Genomic DNA, 11,738 nt, shown 5'->3' on the forward strand with positions numbered 1-11,738 from the left:
CAAAGACAGAGATTCTGGAATCCAGCCCCAGTGGTGGGTGGACTGGAAAACTGGTGCATGAGCAATTAATTCGGAAACTGAAAAATGCAAATTTGTGACAGGTGTCACGGCAGTCTAAGAATTTTCAACTACATTTCTGGGTGAAATAATTCACTAAGGTTTAGCAAGGGATGTCAAGGCATGGTGCCTGGAACACAATATGTAAACACTTGCATGAATGAACAGTTGTATGAAGAGAAGAGCTGTCACATATAGTTGCACGGGCCTTGCGCTGCACATCTCTAGAGCATCCCACTCAGATAGTAGAGTTAGCACACAGCCCACACGGCCAGGTAAGGCAGCCTTATTCAACGTCTTGTTCAAACAGTCTCAGTAAGCCCTTTCTCTACTCTTTGGACTATTTCAGCATTGTTTCCCTGTGCTGTGGCAGTAGTAGAACCTGAAGCCAGAGACGTCGTCAATTCTCCCCTAGGTTCATGAAGTATTTCAGGGAGGGGCTCTCAGTCAGAACACAGATGCATCCAACACAGAGTTCCTGTATGGAGAACAGGCCAAGAAAGTCTCTGGAATGTGATGGAGTCATGGAAGCATTTAGGTCTCTGTGGTTCAACAAGAAGACAGTGAAATGGTAATTTTCCAGGTCTTGGGTTTCCTGGTATAGGTTTGAGAGCCCTTTGTCCAGTAAGTTCACACGACTTGTTTTCTCTGACTGAAACACTCCATCCACTGAACTCTTCTTCCTCCTTTTCTCAAAAGACTCAAGAAAGATCCCAGAAAACACCAGCCGATGGAGGTTCTGGACACACCATAGGCACTGTCAGAAGTTGAGGGGTATCAGCAGAAGTGGGGGAGATTAGAGTCAACTCCAGTGAGCTGTCTCTGTTAGAACTCACTTTGAATATCCGACCTCCCTCGGAGTCAGCAGTAAACAAGCCATGTGATCTATTGGGCTAGCCTTGGCTTCTCATCTTAATTCTGGTTGACTGTGCTCATAAACAGGCTCTTACGTTTTCTGTCCTGCTCACCCTCCCTGAAGAAGTCAGGAAGAGTCAAGCCAAGAGGGATGCTGCTGAGCTATACACATGATCTCTTGAATCATCCCAAAGACCCTGAGAGGAAGAGTATCTGTCTGAGACCTGGGGGTGCCACACCCAGTGCGACTGTGGGAAGCCAGTCTCTAATGATGGCTCTTGCTCCTCAGGACCTTTTAGTTAATTCTCAGTAAACACTTAGAGCACTTAGCTCCTGGGGCCACAGAATGTAAATGCGAGGCTTTTATCATATTGAGAAAGTGTGGATACAGACAGAGATGACCTTGAAGGTTCAGAGATAACCTTGAAGGTTTGTCGGAAAATGAGAGTTTGAGCTTTCGGATTTCAGGAGGGGGCGACATACATTTTGTGGACTATGTATGGTCTGTGTGATATGACCATCTCTTCAAATGGCAGAGCCTATAGAGCCTTAGAGAGGCTCTACTTACCGTAGTGATCATGATGCCTTTTTTAGGTCTTCCTAATGATAATGGGGACAGTGAGGCAGAGATGTCTGTTGCTAAGTTACATGCTGGACCATGTGTCCCAGGCGATTATGTTCTTTGTTTTCTGTCTTTAGACTAACTCCTGTGTAACTTGTGTTCTTTATATAGTATGAGTTCTCATGGCCACACACAGGGCTATTTCCTTAAGTAGGAGGAAGGTTGTACTCTGGTAATGAGGGTCACACTCTCCTCCCTGTAGTTAGTAAGCAGTTACTCTGTCATTGGGCTTGGATTTATATTCTTAGAGCGCTGCAGAGATGAAGGGATTGCTTTCTGCCCATTTGACAGATGGTAAAGTTGAGGTCCACAGAGACAAATGGCCTCTCTACAGTGATATGGTTGTTAGAAATGGTCATCTATATGTTTGTGTGTGGTGGGGTATGCATGCGTGTATATTTGAAGGTATCCACCAGGAGGCCAGAGGGAGACTTCAGATATCTTGCTTTCTCATTTTTTTTCTGCCTGATTTCCTTCAGATAAGGTCTCTCACTGAACCTGGAGCTAGGCTGGCAGCCAGGAGGCCCTAGTGATCGTCCAGTTACTCATCTACCCATTGTTTACATGAGAGTTACATGGAGTGTTTTCATGGGTGCTAGGGATTCGAACTTAGCTCCTAACGCTTGAACAATAACCACTCTTACCCACTGAGACATTTCTCCACCCCAGCCTCATACTCTATGTCTTTTATTTTTTTTCTGTTAGATTTTAGATTTCTAGCAGGAAGGAATTACCTGTAATTAATTCCTCTGTCTCTCAAACTACCTTAGTTACAGAGGCAAGTCCTTAGCTTCCCATGATGAGCGTCACTTGAGTCTGCTTTGGCCTCTCTGGTGTGTTTTTGATGACTTCCCATTTCCTGTCCATCAGGCAGGCAGGTGAGAAGAAGGGTATGCTAGCAAATACCTGTCTTGGTATTAGGTGAAGCATCACATAATTTGATAATTTATGTATTATCAAATGCTGCATGGATTCCCTTTGCGCGGCTTTGTTAGTCAGGAGGTCATGCTAACTTGGCAAATTACCTCAATAGCTCCTCCACACAGTGGAGCAACTCTTCAGGGCAGTTGCAGTATTACCAGTGAGCCCGAGACTGCCTTGGTCTTGGCTGGGCCATGCCAACACAAGGCCGACTTCATGGTCAGCGTAACTGAACAGGGTACTGGGTCTGTTTTGTGTGAGCTATGGAAGAGACATCCCACTTCTCATTTCCTGGGTCTGGTAGGCTACAGAGGAGGTAGAGAGTGAAGATGGTCCACAAAGGTCTCCAGAAACCTCCATCCCAGCATGGATGACTCCTTCACAACAAATGCTAAGTGTGCTTTACAGAATAGAAGACTATGCATGTTACAACATCCAGTTTGTCTCTTTCTTGCTCCTCTCTGAAAACACACACACACACACACACACACACACACTAAAATGGTAACATCCATTATTCATGAGCTTAATATTAATTTTTATTTCCTTCTCTAACTTTTCTAAAAATTTTAAAAGGACTTATATGGAAAAACACCATCTTTGTTGCTTAAATAAGCAATAATAATAATTAACAAGATATATCTTACATATATATATTATCTATTTGCCCGGTTTCTTTTTTAAAATCGCTTACAACTTGCAGAAACTTCTTACAGAAAGACATACAAGGCAGGAAGGGACAGAGATGCCATTCAGAGGTGAGGAGGCCATCATTTGCACCACAAAATCCAATTTAATTATGGTCCAGCAGCCCCTCATCACTCTCCTCTCGTGCTTGCCCAGAGTAGGTAATTCCAGACATCTTCTGACAATTGCCATCTTGCAATTAAAATGCCAGGGCTGGCACATTTCAGCGTCTCAGCTTCCATGACCCCCAGCTGTCAGCAGCTGCATCTGTTTAATCAGGACCCGTGTTGCTCTCTTCCATTAAGCAACGTTTAACTTTCTCAGGTAGCAGTATACTTGGATGGAAGAGAAAGACATCAGTTGAATTTTAATTTAATCTTGCCAACTCAGGAAATATACTGAAGAAGTGGTTTTATGATAGCTTGTCAATGGAAGGATGGATGATGCAGATGTTGGGGGTCTGATCATCTTCTCATCTACAGTGGGATGCTGCGGGTCATCAGAAGGCCTGGTACCCAAAAGCAGTTGATGGAGAGCAGAGATTGGGGCCTTGGCTGGATAGATTATCACACACCTTGCTGTCCCAGTTACAGAAGGAAGGAGATATGAATCTCATTCACATGTTTCCTGGGAATCAAGTAGTGTGTCTCATGTGGGCTTGGTGTATAGACCAAAGACACCATCACCCCCAAACCCCCCAACAGGAGAGCATTACCCCAAATGTGCTGTGCTGATACATGGAAGCCCTTCATGTGTATATCTGCTAAGGGTGAGTCAAAACCCCACAGACCACCAAGAACCTACAGTTAATTCATTAACTCAGTGCTTCTTCAACCCTAAAGGGCATGGAGCATGGGGGTTAGGGGATGGGGTGGGAGCTTATAAATATGCGGATTCCAAGTCATTGTGGCCGGAGCCTGAATAGTTTGCTTTTCTAACAAGTTCTGGGCAATAGAAGGCCTCTAACCCTAGGGCTACAAACTGGAGGATGTCATCAACAGCTTGTTCTCCTAGGGACCATCAGCTTCTTAAAAGTTCTTTGGAAGAGGTTGTTTTCTTCATACGGTTTTTCTTAGATTGTTTCATTGACAAGAACAGTTGTTTCTTATGTACACTTCGATATGTAAATAACTGCTGGCTGGTTACTTGGCCTGCTGGTCTGAGACATGCTTGTCTTAATGGACCTGTGGAGGCCAGAGGACAAACTCAGCTACTGAGCTATTCTCTCCTGCTACCGTGTGGGAACCGGGGAGTCAAACATAGGTCTTTGAAACTCCTGTAAGTAATAAATGCCTCTACCTGCTGAGCCAAGTTTGTGTTTTGTTTTTAAGCAGAGAATGGACTTGTCTAAACCGGCATCATGCTTACTCATGCCATTCACTCTTTCTAACAGAGTGGGAGTTTCTGGAAGAGATAGGCAAGGACTGGATCAGGATCTGTTCTTTCCTATGTGCTTTGTCGTTCTTATTGTCGCTCTGTTAAGATAGACTTGGAAAAAGTAGTGCGTTTTAGTAAGATGTGGTGTGAAAACATGAAGAAATTCTCCCTGCAAAGTCCTTTGCTCTGTACTTAAAACAGAGTTCAGTTCCTTTCAAGAGTCCCATGGCAGTGACAAGCGGGAACACATTATCAATAGTCTCAGCTCCTGTCTCCTTTTCTTCCCCTGAGGCTGTCTGCTTTGGTGTGGTTTAAATCAAACCCTCCACGTCTGGAGCCGTTGGTCTTTGGCCTCTGAGACTCCCATGAAGGCTGTACTGAGCTGTAGAGATGACTGGGTGAGACAAATATGAGAAGTTGAGAGAGTGCAAGCTCAGGTGCTTGTGTAGCATTGTGGGTGTATGGCAGGGAGATTATTTTCTACTGAGGCTGCATTGGGAGGACCTCATCTTTCATAAAGGGAACAGTATAATGTGGGTAAGAAGAGAAGCATTTGGAAAATCCTGTAGGGAGATAGGGTGATTCTCATCTTCAGCAGCAGGTGATCATAGGAAGTTAGAAAGGTGAGTGTGTTGGATCTGGGCGTCTAGAGTTCATGTGGAATGAATGATTGAAATATTCACTTGAGAGCACCTTAAATCACCTTTTTTTTTTTTTTCAGCCACATGGACAGCATTTGCTTGGATTTAGCTTTTGATTCTTGCAGGAGACTTCTCATTTTGGGAGTGGATGGGAAGACAGAGTCATAAGACCCACCTACCCCTACCTACTTCACATAAACTGAGGCATTTTCAAGACTCAATTCTTGGGATCTTATACTCAGTATGGATGAGATCTTTGTTTTTATTTTATAATCCATCCATCTATCATCCATCATCTATCTATCTATCTATCTGTTATGTATATATCTGTGTATATGTATGTATCTACCATGTATGTATGTATGTATGTAAGTATGTATGTATGTAAGTATGTATGTATGTTCCATCTATCCATCCATCCATCCATCCATCCATCCATCCATCCACCTACCTACCTGTTTATGTTTGTGGGCATGCATACATCATGGGGCATATTTGATGTCATAGGACAATTTGTGAAGGCAGGCTCATTCCTTCCACCATATGGGTTCTGGGGATTGAACTCAGGCACTTAGGCTTAGTTTGACCCCCTGATTTCCACAAGTCCTTCCTCACTGAATTATCATCCGGCCCATTATGTTTGTTTGTTTTTAATAGTACTGGGTTTTGAATATAGGGCCAAACATACTGGGCAAATGGTCTACTACTGAGCTCTACCCTAGCCCTGTTTTTTACTGGCTTGCTTTAACTTTGAGACAGTATCTTACTAACTTACTTATGCTGGCTTTGAAGACATACTACAACCAAGAAAGGCCTTGAACTTGTGACTGTCCTGTCTCAGCCTTCTGAGAAGGTGGAATTATAGCACAGACCTGCCTACCTGCCTTTCTCTCCCTCCCTCTCTCACTTTGTCTCTCCTTTCCTCCCTCCATTCCTTCCTCCTCCCCTCTGTCTTTCTCTATTTCTCATTTTCTCTCTCTCTCTCTCTCTCTCTCTCTCTCTCTCTCTCTCTCTCTCTTCCTTTCCTTCTTTCTGATGAAACCTATAAGATTCAGTCATTTCCTACAGTCCAGGCCAGTGTAGGATGGCTTGTTGTTTGTTGTTTTGTTTTATATGTGTGTGTATGAACACATTGATGTGTGCACAGGGGTGCACTGATATATGTGTCCACATGCATGAGGAGCTGAGACAGCCTGAGTGCTATTCATCACAGGTGCAATTATTACTCCTCAGCAGGAAGCCACACACTTTGTTTGCTTTAAGAGTTTCATTTTATTTTTCAAAGTTTGTTTATTTCAGTGTAGTATATGGGTGTTATGTATATGTATGTCTTGTTGTGTGCTCCTGTGTGCAGATGCTTGGGACCCTGCACATATGTAGAAACCAGAGGAAAATGTTGCCTGTCTTGCTCTACTACACGCTACCTTATTCCCTTGAGACACAGCCTCTCATTGATGCTGAAGTTAAACTGGCAGACAGCAAGTCCCAGTGACCCTCCTATCTTTGCTCCACACCAGTGTTGTAGTTACAGACACATGTTATCACCCTTGTTTATTTGTTTGTTTGTTACAGGAGTTCTAGAGATTTGAACTCAGGTCCTTAAGCTTGTATAGAAACACTTAACCAAGTGAACCACCACTATGGCTCCTGGCTTTCTTTTGAAACAGTTGTTGTCCATGTGTATGTGATGTTTTTGTGGGCTTGTTTGCAGCCAGATTGCCTTTATCATTTCATCTGTGGTCTATTGATTAAAATAACCACAGTGCTGACACTATGTGTTCATCATAGCTGGGCAAAGTTTCCCCTCTGCCCCTTCTGGGAAAGTGTTTTATTTCTGCTCTTCTGAATTAAGATTCATCATGCTTCTCATCTGTTTCAACCTTCAGATCTTGTGCTGGACCTGGTCAGCCTTCGTGCCCTGCCAGCCAGCAGATTAAATCACTTGCCAGTCAGAATTCAGCCAAATCAGCGTTGCTGGTGTATGCAGGTCATATCGTGGAGGCTACCCCCAACCCCATGCCAGTGCTATCTTCTCCCTAACGCATCTGTAAAGAGAAGAGAAATTAAAACTACAGGCTAAAGCCTCTTTGCTTTGAAGTGATAACACAGAGAATCTTTTCTGGGTGGGAGTAGGTAAGGGAAGCCACATTTCTATGCTTTAGTTTTCCCGACCTCAAAAGTGTGGTGGCTACAATCCGCAGCTTGACAGCTTGTGGAGTGGAAGACAGAGATGGGGATGCCTTAGTCACGTTTTATGCTTTCCCTGTGTATTCAAGACTGCCTCAGGACTTGCACACACTTTTCTGTCTGCCTAGAATGCTTGGCCACCGACTCTCAAATTGCCAGCTCTCTCATCCCTTTAAGATCTTACTCAAGAATTTCCAATTCAGTGAAGGTTTGGCTTCTTAAAACTTTACCACCTCCATTAACACTCTGCCTTTCTTCCCTGCTCCATTATTTACTCAACATCATCTAATAAACTGGTCTCTGTTCCTTATTTGTTGCTGTTCCCCTCCTAGAAAGTCATAAAGTCAAGAAATCTTGTGCCCTGTTTTTATGCCTAATGCCTGGGGATACAATAAATATTAGTTAGATTAATGTACTGTGCTTATACATCCGAGCATTTACTAAGCCAGTGCCTGGGCCATCTCACATTGCCTTCTCTTCATTTATTACCCAAGCTCCATAGCTGAATTTACCAGATAAACACTTTCTGCATTAACTCAGAGATTCCCCAACACCAATCTCCTCCATCTGTCTTTAAACCCCATTTTATGATAGCATGATCCCTCCTGCTCTCGGATCTCGTTTTCTGATTATCTCACTTGAATGAATCCCATCTTCCCGACTATTTTTTGCAAGCTTCTTGTTAGCAGAAATGAATAGCTCATTACTCCATTTTCTTCTTCATGCTACTTTGAGCATGGTGGATGTTTGGAGGCGGCCGAAGCTGCCTCAGTTTGTGCTGAGGATGTGGCATATGACTTCCAGCCTTATCACTTACTAACTAGAGACCTCATGGCCATTTGAGGTGAGGAAAGGGAAGCTCTAGCTAGACCAAGCACCCACATGAGTGAGGTGTATTTACTTGTGAAAATCCTTTGGGCCACACCTTTCTCCATCCCTCCAGGATGCTTGAAATGCTCTGTCCTGCTTTTCTTGCCCAGAATTTTAGAGTGAAAAGAGGAGAGAGAAAAAAATTGAATATCAGAACATTCTAAAGGATTTTTATAGTAATTTCCCATGGACTTACCAATTAGGTTCTAACATTACAATTTTAATGTGATTGCTTTTTCACAAATCTCTCCATTTGCCCACCTGATTCTATATTAACACGTTTTGTAGCTGATGCATTTTGAAGCAAACTACAGATATTATATATTTCTGGTTTGAATATGCTTGGCCCAGCACTATTGAATAGTAGCACTATTAGGAGGTATAGCCTTGTTGGGGTAGGTGTGGCCTTGTTGGAGGAAAGTGGGTCACTGTGGGGATGAGCTTTGACACCCTCTCCCTAGCTCAGACACTTCTCATCATATCGGCATGTGTTGTATTAAAGTTCAGCATTGTAATTGGCATATATATATATATATATATATATGTCTATGCATAGAATTCTCTTGCTTTTTCTATATCTTCTTATAAATGATGAGTGTGTGGTGGGAACCTCTTGTGCAGAATGTTTATTCTCCAATTTATGTTTCTGAGTTCTATCCACATCATTATGATCTCACTCCTGACCAAGACCACAGGCAACTTAGTTCCTGGCATGTATGAAATGCCCACTGTGTGTCTCATAGATGCACAAATGAGAACAGATTTATGGTGGTTCAGAACTTGTAAGAAAATCCTATTCTGCAAAATGTCTTCATTCTTGCCTTGGTAGTTAATCTAGTCCCTAATCTTGATTATAGATCTATTTCAATACCCTGGATACTAAATGGGTCACAGCTGGGTGAGGTGTACCCAGGAAGAAAATATTGGCAAAAAGAAAATACATAGGAATACACATGTGAATGGCTTAATTTCATTAATTTGCTTTTCAGGGGTGCCAAGTGTGTTTCCATGCTTGGCTTCGTGGGATCATCCTAACTCTTGGAAAGGGTGTAGAAGCAAACTTACAGATATTTAGGGTGCATGATTGGACATGGTTTTCTTGTCTTGAACATAGATTTGTATCTAGGATACACAAAAACACAGCTAAAGAAAGTGTTTGACCTTCAAAGAGAGGAAAAGTCAGCTTCTCTGCTTCAGATCTGATGTGGAGAGAGGAGCAAGAGAAAGGATGGCTGGAGATAAAGGTGAGAGAAATGATGGCTGGAGGTGTCTATATACAGGTCTTTGCTTTCTCAAGCTAGCTGACAGTACTGTGTAGGATCTGCCTACAATGGGAGTTAGGAAGGGAATCTTTGAGTCATTCAACATCTCATAGAGTAGTCAACCAATGAGAACTCAGTGTCTCCTTGCACTAACTGCAAATATGCATGTGGTTGAGTCTTATAAACAGGCATGACAAAGGCAAGTGCTCCAAGGTATAGGGAACATCCCATGGAAGCAATGGGAGATAGATTGTAAGAGCCAGAGGTGCATTGGGGATTAGGGGACAGTGTCTTTGGCATGGCATGGCCTTGATAATCTTGAGCTGGCAGGTGGATGTCATCACTGCACAAGACCTTACAGGATTGAGCCTGTGTACCACTCATCCTTGACCAGAGAGGGCTTTACAAGGATCCGTCTATCTCAAAGGATCTTCTATTAGTAATTAATGCTTGTTGGGGAGGAAGAACCATTTTCTTCAGTGGTATCATCCCTGGTTAGGTACTTATGCTTCTGCAACTCTAATGATACTGATTCGGTCATAAAAGTTAACAAAGGTCAAACCAAACCAAATCCATAGGAAAAGGAAGAGAATCAGAAAGGGACAAGGGGGGCAAGAGATGGCAATGGAGAGTTAATATGACAGAGATATATTATATTAATACATGACAATGTCCTGTGAAACCCATTATTATATCAAATTAACATATGATAAGAAAACAAAAAAAGTCATAGTTCAAATTGTCTCCATCTCCACAATCAATGTGCAATCTTTTTTCTTAGGCATCTACCACATGTGTAAGAGAGAAAATTGTTTGGAAATAAACTTAAGAAGCCATGCCTTCCTGTTGACTCCACACTTGCTTTTACTCTCTTAATGGAGAGGAAGGCTCATATCCATGTGAGCCCTCTATTGCTTGAGACAAACCAAGTCTGGCTCATTGGTCTGAAAGAGAGAGAGAGAGAGAGAGAGAGAGAGAGAGAGAGAGAGAGAGAGAGAGAGATTGACCATGGGGAAACAGAAAGAACTTCCAAATTATTTCTGGCTAGGAAGAGTACAGGGCTGATCTGTGAAGGGAGTTACTCCAAAGTCATGGGCCTGGGCACTACTGACACTGGCATCCCTGCTGGCCCTGGCTCAGGGAATGAGGGTGGTATTCTGGGAGAGTGAGAATGGGGGTGGCTACTTGTCCCCCTCAGGTCCACTGTGATGGCTGTTGATCCCTTCCATCTAGGCAAGCTTTTATGGTGGTAGTGTGTGTGTGTGTGTGTGTGTGTATGTGTGTGTGTGTGTGTGTGTGTGTGTGTGTGTGTGTGTGCAGGTGTGTGCAGTAGGAGGGATGTGGAGAGATTGTAAGTTGTGTTTAATAAGGCGTATAGTCAGGTCACAGGGAGGAGGGCCACACAGAATGACCAGCACAGACATTACTTTGTTGAACTGATACTAGAGATACAAGATGACCAACAATAATATGAATACTTGGGAGAGGGTTTTGTGGTAAATGCTTGCCATGTGACTATGAGGAACAGAGTTGGGATCCCTGAATCTCATGTAAATGCCAGGTATGCACAGCAACCCTCTGTAATTACAGACTCTAAAAACATACGGAGGTGATCAGTGCATTACGCTGGCCAGCAGTGTGCTCTGAGTTTCATTGTCTGACCCGTCTCACTGAATAAAGAGGATGAGCCATCGAGGATGAGTCTAAACATCAACCTTGGTCCTCTACATGCATATCCACCATGCATGTGTGTTCATATCCATAAAAAACATGTATACACCACACACACACACATACACGCTCACGCATATGTGCACATACACAGACACACAGAGACATAGACAAATACAGACACACACACATACAGACACACATAGACAAACACAGACACACACACACATACAGACACACATAGACACAGACACACAGAGACACACATTGACACACAGACACACAGAGACACAGACACATACAGACACACAGACACAGACACATACAGACACACAAACACACACACACACACATACAGACACACATAGACACAGACAGACACACACTCATACATACATATACACATAGACACAGACACACATAGACACACAGACACATAGAGACACAGACAGATACATACAGACACACAGAGACACAGACACATACAGACATACAGACACACACAGACACACACACATACACACACACACATACAGACACACATAGACACAGACAAACACAGACACACATAGACACAGACACACATAG

At 43.1% G+C, this 11,738-nt stretch overlaps 1 protein-coding gene and 1 long non-coding RNA gene across 2 annotated transcripts in view; one reads left to right on the top strand and one right to left on the bottom strand.

The window, feature by feature from the left end:
- Positions 1-11,738, top strand: part of Cpne4 (copine 4) — a 466,654-nt gene that overhangs the window by 34,162 nt on the left and 420,754 nt on the right. The window lies entirely within an intron of this gene.
- LOC116072846 overlaps positions 6,695-11,738 on the bottom strand; it is a 19,442-nt gene continuing 14,398 nt past the window's right edge. Inside the window, exon 2 of the long non-coding RNA XR_004111567.1 lies at positions 6,695-7,205. This is a non-coding gene — a long non-coding RNA (uncharacterized LOC116072846). The remainder of the gene's footprint in view (positions 7,206-11,738) is intronic.

The sequence above is a fragment of the Mastomys coucha genome, unplaced genomic scaffold (genome assembly GCF_008632895.1).
Source record: "Mastomys coucha isolate ucsf_1 unplaced genomic scaffold, UCSF_Mcou_1 pScaffold23, whole genome shotgun sequence".
NCBI lineage: Eukaryota > Metazoa > Chordata > Mammalia > Rodentia > Muridae > Mastomys > Mastomys coucha.